Raw genomic sequence first — 12,524 nt, 5'->3', positions numbered from 1 at the left:
GAAAAGGGGGTTTATAGGGTTAGATGTACATGGTGGTGATATCCATAGTTAATATGTCATGTTAACAATGCAAACATTTTAGAAAATACTTTATATTTTATTTAAAGTTTTATTTGCATTTGTAGATAAATCACTATTCTCGTCAACTGCTTGGTTTGTGAACTTTAAAAAGGGGACCAAAGTAGTTATAAATACCATATTAGGTACTAGTCAGTCTTTCGAGGATCATTTAAAGATCATTTCAGAAGATTATTAGTTTATTCTAAAAATTTTTGTTTGTTTCTTTTCTGAGATAAGTTTCAGAAGTTTATTTAATATCAGTTTTTGATTATCATAAATGAATGAATGATCAAACAGAAGATCAAGAGGGAAATGTATTACTTTTGTTTGAATATTTTTAAGTTTTAAAAATTGATAATCTAAACGCCGTTTTGGTTAGATTAACTACTCAATGAGAATTATCAACACTATTTAAGGCATTTTGTATAAAGGTTCTGTCTTAAGAGACAATTAAGATAATAAATATTTGTTTGCCAGAAACCGATTAAAAAGATAGTACCGATATTTGCAGTACCCAAAAAAAGACGATCGTATTCAGCGATCATTCAACTAATTATTAACATCAGTTTCTAACTGAGACAATTTTATGTTTTAAATCCGGTTTCTATAAACATTTTCTTGATATTTAAAGCAAATAAAAATCGATTATATAACCAAACAAATGATCAATAATATAAATGTACTAATTCCTTTAATGGCTACCGATCAATTCCCTTTTTACAGCATGAAATAGTTTAACAACACAAACAATAAACAATAAGTGTGAAATAGAAAAATTTATATTAATTGTAAAGATTACACAAAAAAACAGCAGCAGAATTTTCCAGCCGAATAGTAAAAATATACTTTAAACAAAAAACATTTTTTAATTAATTGTTACACTCCAAACAAACAAATAATGAATGGTTGAACCATGGAGCCGTAACGCCAGCTCACTACAGAGCTCAGTTCAAAGCAAGGGGTTTAATTAATTTTTCTAGATCTTTTCAAGTCTTAAGCGCCAGGCGTCAATGTGTATTTATTAATGTCTAAACACACCATGAAGTCTCTAATGAAAAAGAAAAAACGAACAACACACACACACAGCCCATATACATATGCCCAACTGTGAGTAGAATTCAAAGCCAAAGACTTAAAAATTAACGTTTGAAAGAAAATTGAAAACCCAAACAAGATGATAAAAAAAAGGAACATATTTACAGCCTTCACATTGATACATTTCGCCTCACATAAAAGGATCAATTTATTACAATCTTCAAATTATATAGACAGATACATACACTTGAGAAAACACACACGCACATTCATAAAGGAAAAAATCAACAATCACCATTCTCTAATATAGAGGCTGTAACTACATATTAGGTTTCTTGCATTTAAACATCGATAACCAAGAGCTACATAGAAGAAATGTTGACTAGAGTGTCTACATTTTTCATTATGTTACATGGATGCTTACAACTTTTCAGTCTGTTCTATTACACACAACATAGTTTTTGTTGAAACAAAAAAAAAAACAAAAATAGCAACAACATTACCAGCTTTAAAAATTTATGTTTGGCCTTGTGTATGTTGTTTAACATAAATTACATGATGTTGTTGTGTTGCTGTTTGTTTGTCTGATCATGCTTCATGTATCATTTAAGTTCAAACCATGGTTGTCGGTCTGTCTCTCCTCCATCCATCTAGTCGTCCGTCCGTCCGTCTATCTTTTGAGATCATATTACATGTGTAATATATCAGTGTAATATGTTTTATATATAGATATTGTAGTACATATTTTGAGTATCGGAAGATGTATGATGTAAATTAATAATACATGCATAAACACTTAAAGAAAGCATTCGTAAACACAACCAATATTAAATTTTTTATGTTTTATTGGTTGTTGTAATTATTTTTGGTTGTGATTGCAATAATAACAAACATAAGAAGTTTTATCACCTTAACACACCTTCCTTTTTTTGGTTGTTTTTTTAAGAAAGATTAGTTTGGTGAGTGTGCTGCTTTCAGCTTTATTTCTTGTTCCTGTAACTACGCTACATTGAATGAGTTAGAAGATTTTTGTCTTCCATTAATTTGGAAAAGATTTAAACAGAGTTATATAATTGGGTTTGGCGATCAGACCTTGACACTTTAGCAGCATTTTAAAAATTTTAACAAAAGAAGAAGAAGTATAAAATATATTATCGAATATTCAAAACCTCTCCGCCCGATAGAAGACTTCCTTTCGAGGACACTAGGGGAATACGAAATGCAACATATTTATACCAAAATTTGTAGCAATTGTATACGAGAAAAGTGTGTCTATTTGTAAAACCCTAATAAAATGTTTCTATGCTATAACACTCCATTCCTGACGATGCCAAAACATGCTAATAATTGCTGACCGATAGTCGAAATATTAATCTTTTTAGATTTCAACCATCCGAGAATCGAAGTATTTATCTAGTTGATTGGAATCGTTATTATGATCAAGACAATGAATCGTATTTAGCCGATCTAGTGTTGAAAAATGCGTCTTCTGAAATTACTTCAATAATTTTTGCATTACCTAGTAGTAATCTAAAGAAAGCTGATTGATGGCCAAAAATAATGATTTCTTCGGATTGCTCCGAGTGATTCCGAGCATTCAGACCGTTTTTAGATCTACGTATATGTATATCTAGATTAAGGGGGGGGGTGTGATGTGCTTCACAAAAAATCAAAACGCACGAATTTACCACAGCATTGTTGTTATAAAAACAACAACCACATGACAACTTCGCGCGTTTTGATGTCATGCGACATGTACATGTATAAGTGAAACTCTGTTATATTATAAATTCTATTCCTAGACGATCGACAGTTGGAAAATTTAGAGCTGGATTCAAGCTCCCCAGATGAAAGTCCGCACTTTTTCCTCCAAAATATTCAGATGTATATTAAAGTAATTTGTTCAAAACATTAAGAATCAAGTTCTATTAGTTTCCCATATAAATGAAATTTTATATTTAATTCATATGAGAGGGGACAAGTTCCCCATTGAAAGTCCGCCCGTTATACTCTAACTATTCAGATGAATGTCAAAATTCTTCAAGTAAAATTTGAAGATTCTAGCTCTAATTTTTTTTCTATTTAATTTATATGGGGGCTTTAAGCCCTCCCCCCCATATGAGAGTCCGCTTTTTTTCTCCAAAATGTTCAGATGAATATTTAAGGCCTTCGTGCAAAATTTGAAGAATTTAGTTCCATTAGTTTCCCAGATAAACGAATTTTTGTATTTAATTAATATGGGAGGTCCCGCTCCCCTCATGGGTAATCCACCAATTAATTACCCAAAATGTTTAAATGGATGTTAAAGTTTTTCGTGCAAAATTTTAAGATTCTAAATGTAAGTTTCCAAGATAAACGAATTTTTGTATTTAATTTATATGGGGGATGCCACGCCCCCTAATGCTAGTCCGCCTACTTTTTGCCGTTTAGTAGTCTATAACGTTCAAACATACAAACAAACACACATTCATTTTTATATATATAGATAAAGTATCAGTAAACTGCAAGCAAATTTTGGATAATGTAGCTATTCCTAAACGATAGAGAACCGAGCAATTTGAAGTCAATACACTGTATTTAACCGATTGATAATCAAAGAAGTAAGCATCTCGGATTAGGCATACAATTGCTCTAATATCTAGTCATTAGCCGACATAGACCAGAGAATTTATCAGGCCTAACAGTATTTATTAATTTATAATCCTTTGATTAAGCGTCAAAGCCTCTGATTAAAGCGAGATAGCTATAAAAAATTCATGTTTTTATTCTAAATTAAGAGACGTTTAAACGAATCGTATAACAAAGGGACCAAGCAATTCACTGCTAAACTAGACTTTAAAGCAAAAAACGCATAATACTTTCGATGAAATAGTTCTCTCTTTGTTAGAAAAAATTTAACTGTAGCACCAAATCATGGTCAATATACACCCACAATTAAGATTTTGGCTTCTTTATAATTCAATTTTAAGTCTATGTCAGCGCTTGTTGAAACGTTTTTTTTTTTTTTTTTTCTATACTTATTCACCAACAACTCCTCAAGTTGATTTCATAATTCATTTACGCATTTGGTATGAATCGACAACAGCCCTATGTGTATTTCTTTGTATATTTTTAAAATTTTTTGCACTGTCCCCAGCCAATTTTAAGTAACTTTATCAAAGTCTTAAAAAACACAAACTAGTTTTTTTGTATATATATACGTATTCTTAAGTCTTTTCAGCAGATACCAGATTGTGGCTGACTGTTTATTTTTTGGACCGACTGACTGTTTCATTGATCTTACTTTTTCACTCACTTGTAGTTTTACGCTGTTGTGGTGTATCTTAAAATGATGTATTGCTTAGCTCTCTGTTAGTTTTGTAACAGAATTGTCTTTATATTGCTTACAGTTGATATGAATATACATTTTGTTAGCAACCAAACAATCTCCACCACATGTTGCTCTGTTGTACAGACAAATATAATTCATTTTATTCTTTCAACTCATCAATTTTCATACAACCTTTTTTAAATAAGAAACCGTTTCTTTTATTGCAAAGATGCATGAATATTTTTTAAGTGTAAAGTGCGAATTTTACAGATCTTTCAGTTTTAGTATATCAAATTTTGATATATTGCTTTAAAAGTTTACATAAAAATACATTTATTTCGTTAATCATTGTAAGCAGGAGACACTTTTTAAAAATATTTATTTAAACCAAATAAATAAATGTATTTCTTAATTTTTTTTTTGCGTTGTTAATCCTGCATTTTGGTTTATGTAAGATCATTTTATGGAATTTATTGTTTTGAAATATTTCAATAAAAGGATGTAATTTATTAATACTACGTTCTAGTTAAGCAACAAAGAAACAAAAAGTGGTATTATTTATTTGGTATTCCTTGAAAATATTTTATAGCCTACACAATATTTGTCATATAATTTTTATTAAGTAAGAAATATGCGTTTAAGTATGATTTCCTTGGGTGATTACGACAAGCCATAAAACATTTAAAAACATTTGTATAACGTTTTCGATTGTAACGGAAATTTTTAAAGCTTTTTGTCAATAAGGTGTTAAAGTGTAGTTGTATTAAGTCCTATTTCATATTCATGTAAATAAACTTTGATAGGAAATAAAAGAATTTTTAATATAGATTTTTCACTAAAATCTGATTTGTACTAAATCCTGATTATTTTTACAAAACTCAATGGGGTCGAATCGATGTCAGTTTTCATATAGAAAATGACATCGATTCGATGTCAGTTTTGATATAGAAAATGACATCGAATCGATGTCAGTTTTCATATAGAAAATTACATCGAATCGATGTCGGTTTTCATATAGAAAATTACATCGAATCGATGTCAGTTTCATATAGAAAATTACATCGAATCGATTTCAGTTTTCATAAAAGTAATGACAGAGAATCAATGTCAGTTTTCATATAGAAAATTACATCGAATCGATGTCAGTTTTCATATAGAAGATGACATCGAATTGATGTCAATTTTTATATAGAAAATTACATCGAACCGATGTCAGTTTTCATAAAGGTAATGACAACGAATCAATGCCAGTTTTCATATAGAAAATTACATCGAATCGATGTCAGTTTTCATATAGAATATGACATCGAATCGATGTCAGTTTTGATATAGAAAATGACACCGAAACGATGTCAATTTTCATACAGAAAATGACATCGAATCGATCTCAGTTTTTCTATAGAAAATGACATCGAATCAATGGCAGCTTTCATATGGAATATGACATCGACTTAATGTCAGTTTTCATAGAGAAAATGACATCGAATCGATGTCACTTTTCATATAGAAAATGACATCGAATCAATGTCAGTTTTCATATAGAAAATGACATCGAATCGATGTTATTTTTTGTATAGAAAATTACATCGAATCGATGTCAATACTCATATAGGAAATGACATCGAATCGATGTAAGTTTTCTTATTGAAAAAGACATCGAATTGATGTCAGTTTTCTTATAGAATATGACATCGACTAAATGTCAGCTTTCATATAGAAAATGATATCGAATCGATGTCAGTTTTCATATAGAAAATGACATCGAATCGATGCCAGTTTTTATAAAGAAATGATATCGAACCGATGTCAGTTTTTATAAAGAAAATGATATCGAATCGATGTCAGTTTTCATATAGAAAATTACACCGAAGCGATGTCAGTTTTCATACTGAAAATGACATCGAATCGATGTCAGTTTTTATATAGAAAATGACATCTAATCCATTTGTTTTTGCACAAGGCTAGGTTAAACCCCTTCATAGGATATTCCAAAGGTGCAACATTATTAAAAAAAGAGCCTAATGTTCACACAAAGTATACTTTGAAAGTTAAATTTAAATTTAATTGTTTTTTATAAAATTTTTTTTACAGATTTAAAGACAACTTTATGAGTTCCTAAAAAAATTCCATTGAAATCTTTTAAAGACATTTTTACAAATCTCTGTGAAATTATAAAACAAATAAAACATAACAAAAACTAATCCCCCCATTAATCACTATTTCCAATGAAATTATTATCAATTAAAGCAAATTTAAAGACAACGAGGGATTTAAAAAAAATTTCCTCGTTATAATCCTATTTAAGAAAATACATGTTTGAGAACAGAAATATTATATAAATACCAACTTAAAGTATTTAAGATGATTATTTACATATTTGCCACTTACAGCATACATATGTACATTTAGATGTATAATGCAAACAAATATACAAACACACGTGTACAAATGCTATATATCAAACTCATTGTGGGTCGTTATATGAGAAGTAAGTTTGATTGATCCAAATAATAACTATGGAAATTTAAAAAAACACGATTATCGGTTTATTTGTAATTTATGCCATATGTTGAAAGTGTAATATACAAACACATAGAAATATTTATGTGTAAAATGTATGTATGTGTAATATATCATATGTATTTGACTCTATGATATGAGAGTTACTTAAAACAATTGAAGCATAAAAATACCAATTATAAAGACTTAAATCTAACGATGGATAGACCACAATAACCAGCAGCAAACTCATAAAATCAACTGCTGTTGCTGCTGCCACTTGAGGCAGCAAGTAGTAAGTAAAAGACATTTAAAAACAAACAAACCAACATTTTTCCTGGCAAAATGGGGAAAAAGGGAATTAAACAAATATGTTTGTTTTTATTATTGATGATATTAAAACAAACAAAAACCGATTAGAAAATTTTTGAATTGAAAATGATTATAATTGAAAAAATGCAAAAAATGTAAATACTCTTATAAAGAAAATTTCCATTTGGGTTTTTGATAACGATTAAAATATGTGCCAGAGAGAGGTTTATATATATTTTTTTAACGGGGTAGGGACGAAGGCTTAAATAATCAGTATGTGTTGAAAAAATCAACATCATCATCAATAACAACAGCAATAATAGAATAAGTATATATACAAGTTTTTAGAAGGACCAGGGTACAGTGGCATTAGCAAAGTCACTAATCTGGGATTAGGAATAATAATTTCCATTTGAGTGACGTTAATATCGATCTTATGACCGATAACAAAGATGTCTAATATATTTAACTCGCAAACTTTTTGTTATTTTCTATTATACGAAATCTGACATCAATTTAATGTAATTTTTTATATGAAAAGTTACATCAATTCGATGTCATTTTTATATGAAAATTTTCATCGATTAGATGTCACTTTGTATACGAAAATTTATATCGATTCGATGACACTTTATATATGAAAATTTACATCGATTTGATGTAATTCTCAATGGCACTGATCTCTCAAGTGACGTCGAATCGATGTCAATTACATATTGATTCTATGTAATTTTCTATATGAAAAGTGACATCGATTCAATGCAATTTTTTGTAAAAAAGAGACGTCGTTTCGATGTCTTGTTCTATATGATAAGTGACATCGATTCAATGAAATGTCTATGAATTCAAAAAATTGTTTTAAGCCCACTGTTAGTTATTATAAAAAAATAGAAGAAAATAAATGCAAACATCAATCTCTCTGTACAGTCATGCATACATTTGTGGCTTCTACATCTCCAGCTTCTTCCTTAACTTCTTCATCTAAGCAAACAAATACTTGATGAGGGGCGACTTGTTATTTTTTTCTATTTGTTTTTTTCTTCATTCTCTACATTATTTCTTTGTTACCATTTCTCTTGCCAATAAAATCTGGTCAATATTGATAACAAATGCCAATGATATTTAACAAGTGTTTGCATATTGTAGAGAAATAGCAACAATATGGCAAATGAAATGGCATATAACTCGATGCATGTTGCAAAATACAAACAACCTCAAAAAAAAAAAAAAGGAATTACTATGCAACATATAACTCCTTGCAACGCAACTAGACAGACAAACAGAAAATCACAATAAAACAACAACCAGATTCCTACAAAACTTCTAACTTATGGTGTTGTAATGTAATGAAATTTACATATTGAACAGGTTTACTTTTTGCTCATTCATATAAACTTTAGCAAGAGCAACAAAAAAACTTCCAACAAATAAAATGAAATCAAACAAAAAGCAGCAATAAAAACCCACAACGAAATACAAAATCTTAAGTACTCAATGTATTTTGTTCTAATGTTACGAAATGTTTAATTCTATTACTCCATGTATCGACAACATAAACAAGAACTAGCCAGCCAATAACGAATCCTCTAGTCAGCCAATGTTTGGAAACAAGTACAATATAATGTCTGATTGTGTTTTTTTATTACAAAACATTTCTTTCTATACAGACAACTTGTCTGTAGAAACATTTATGACATGTGTTACATGAGTTTAAATATATGTATGAATTTGTATGTAAAACTAAAGTGCAAGTAGAAGTATGTTCCCCATTTTAAATGCCAATTTTTAAAACATTTTCATGGCCACAGACACAAGAACAACAACTATAACTGAACAATAGAAAACATTACCCAAAAACAATATTACAATAACAAGATATAGTAAATCTTCTTAAAGGGAGAAAAAAGTGCAAAATAAAACACATTCATTGATACTTTTAACGTGCTGTTACACAGGATTACAAAAAAATTTTGAGAAAGTTAAAATTTGTTTATGAATAGTTTTTTTAATTGAGATCTTTTGTATGAAACTCGATTTGCAGTCAAACTTTTTTATATTAAAATTTTGACTTTAATCCAGTCTGTAGTCCAGTATATAGTCTAATCTATAGTCTAGCCTATAGTCTAGTCTATAGTCTAGTCTATATTCTAGTCTATAGTCTAGTCTATAGTCTAGTCTATAGTCTAGTCTATAGTCTAGTCTATAGTCTAGTCTATAGTCTAGTCTATAGTCTAGTCTATAGTCTGGTCTATAGACTAGTCTATAGTCTAGTCTATAGTCTATAGTCTAGTCTATAGTTTAGTCTATAGTCTAGTCTATAGTCTAGTCTATAGTCTAGTCTATAGTCTAGTCTATAGTCTAGTTATAGTCTAGTCTATAGTCTAGTCTATAGTCTAGTCTATAGTCTAGTTTATAGTCTAGTTTATAGTCTAGTCTATAGTCTAGTCTATAGTCTAGTCTATAGTCTAGTCTATGGTCTAGTCTATGGTCTAGTCTATAGTCTAGTCTATAGTCTAGTCTATAGTCTAGTCTATAGTCTAGTCTATAGTCTAGTCTAGTCTAGTCTATAGTCTAGTCTATAGTCTAGTCTATAGTCTAGTCTATTAGTCTAGTCTATATTCTAGTCTATATTCTAGTCTATAGTCTAGTTTATAGTCTAGTCTATAGTTTAGTCTATAATATGGTCTATAATCTAGTCTATAGTCTAGCTTCTTAATAATTACAACAATATCATTGTGTTTGATCTTGGTTAATAAAAGCTCTAATCACTACTTAATATTAAAAGGCATATGAAATTATTAAAAAGCTGTAAATTACAATAAAAGCTTAAACACAATCCTATACATTTCATTCCCACAAACCTAATCGGTAAAACATTAAAAAGTTTAAAAGCTTAAAAAGCTCAAAAAAGCTTTTTTTGAAGGAACAACATACAAAAAGGAAAGACAAAATACATGTTGCAAATCACTCACCTTAGGTACATAATTTACTTCCATTTATTAGCCTTTAACATAAACAAGCAAAAACACTTGAAATTTTCATAATAACAATAACAACAACTACTATGCACTTTTTATTTACCCCCCACTCTCACTAACTAATACTCATTTTTTGCTTATTAACCACACTCTTATTTTTTTCCAATCATTAACTCTTTACTTCTTTATACCCTCACTCTACTCTCTTAACACTTTTTATTACCCACTAACGAACGACCGCACAAAAGCGAAACAACTACCGCGACGAAAAATTGCATTAAATTTGTTACACATTTTCTAACACTTTTTTCATATATAAATTTTATACTTTTGACATTTTTTTTACATAAAACTATTAAGCAACATTTAATTTATAATTTAATGCAAAATATTTTAATTTACGCGTTTAATTTAGATGCTAGATTAATTTTAATTAGACAATTAATCATTTGTCAACCGGCCGCTTTAAAACAATTCCCGAAAACTAAAGAGGAATATGCAAATAACTAAAGGAGTATTGAAAGATGTTGATGTTGTTGTTATTGGCACTTTTTAAGTGTGAGTAGAAAAAAAAACAAAAACAAAGTGGTCAATGAATCTATTCAGTGTTGGGTAAAGAAGTAAAAGTACTTTTTGTTAAAATAGTAATAAGTGAAAGGGGTTTATTGGTGTAAAGTGCAATTGGCTTTAATGTATGAAATATTGACATAATTTTTCGATTGAAATTGATTCAGATTTTATTAATATAAATAGTTAGCTGAATTGAATTTTTCTACTGCTGAATTATAAAATTTAATATAAAAGATTTTTTTAAATAGTTAAAAATAACTAAGTTACGCTTTTTCAAAAATCAAATATTCTCATTTAAATAAATAATAATAAAGTTTTATAAATAATACTAACATAGAAAGTACATGTTTAAATAGTTTCCATTTGCTGAATTACGTTTTTATTGAGCTGTATGTAGTTATTCAGCGGAATTATAAACATTTTAAATAATAAAACCAATTATATTAGCTAAACTAAGTTTTTGCCCAGCTGAATACCTATTTAATAAGCTGAATGATAAAATTATTTAACTTAAATAGAGAACATTTGTTTTAGAGTTTCAAAAGTTAGCTGAATTATAAATTTTTGACTAAATTTAAAAAAAAAAAAAACTAAATGTGCTAATAGCTTAATTATTGCTGAATGATAAAATTATGCAGTTTTTAGAAAAGATGGTTAAACAGTATCTATGTATATTAGCTGAATTCTAAACTACAGTTATTAAAAAAATTGTTTTCGTGAATTTTAAGCTTGCTGAATTGATTTTTTACGAGCTGAATAACAGCCGTATTAATGCAATTTATATTCTTTTATAAGAATTGTATAAAAAAGTTTAACAATTTATTTTCTGTACTTTTTCTAATTATCGGAATTGGGGTTTTCCCATCTGAATAGCATTTTTATTAGCTGAATTATAATTTAAAGCCTTGTGATTTATTTGCATTTACAACTTTTTTGAAACATTTGTACCTTAAGTCAAACTTTCGTAATTTTAGAAGATTTAAGGTGACTACGAGACTTCACTTATATACAAGGTCGTGCGAAAGTAAACCTACTCCGAATAGTTCCTTAAATGGGTCAATTTTGAACAAACTACAGAATATTAAAGTAAAATTTCACTAATTTTTGAATATTTTATTGACAATAAACTTATCATTTTCTGTAAAAGGTGTTATATGGAATGTGGTATCAATTATGGAACAACACATAAAAGGAAACCAAAATGTATTAATTACTCACTCACCTTATACCGATTACTGTATTAACTGTGACTTTGCAAATTAGCATTCATCTTCTTGCACATGCATGCATTTTAATAACAACAACTACTACGAACTTTTTCCTTAACTCCTCAATTACACTCTCACTTATTAACATTTCTTTTTTACTTCTTTACCTCTCGCGCTTGCTCTTCCCACTACAACACTTGTTTCTTTCAACGACAAAAAACGACCGAACAAAGCGAAACACCGCGACCGCGTTGAAAAATTGCATTAAATTTGTTGCAGATTTTCTAACATTTTTTCACATTTAAAATTTAAACTTTTTGACAATTTTTTTATAAAACTATTAAGCAACATTTAATTTATAATTGAATGCAAAAATATTTTAATTTACGCGTTTAATTTAGATGCTAGATTAATTTTAATTAGACAATTAATCATTTGTCAACCGGCCGCTTTAAACAATTCCCGAAAACTAAAGAAGAATATGCAAATAACCAAGGGAATAGTGATTGATGTTATTGTTGCTGTTATTGGCACTTTTTTAAGTGTGAGAAG

At 28.8% G+C, this 12,524-nt stretch overlaps 1 protein-coding gene across 1 annotated transcript in view; it reads right to left on the bottom strand.

Annotated features, from left to right (window-relative positions):
- LOC119604773 (teneurin-a) overlaps positions 1-12,183 on the bottom strand; it is a gene marked incomplete at its 3' end in the record, with an annotated part of 327,052 nt that extends 314,869 nt beyond the window's left edge. The window contains exon 1 of the mRNA XM_037957607.1: positions 11,987-12,183. The remainder of the gene's footprint in view (positions 1-11,986) is intronic.
- Positions 12,184-12,524: the final 341 nt, after the last annotated feature.

Source organism: Lucilia sericata, unplaced genomic scaffold (assembly GCF_015586225.1).
Source record: "Lucilia sericata isolate MDLA Ls3-8-SP2 unplaced genomic scaffold, ASM1558622v1 Contig000429F_arrow, whole genome shotgun sequence".
Taxonomy (NCBI): domain Eukaryota; kingdom Metazoa; phylum Arthropoda; class Insecta; order Diptera; family Calliphoridae; genus Lucilia; species Lucilia sericata.
This window is presented reverse-complemented; position numbering and strand designations above follow the sequence as displayed.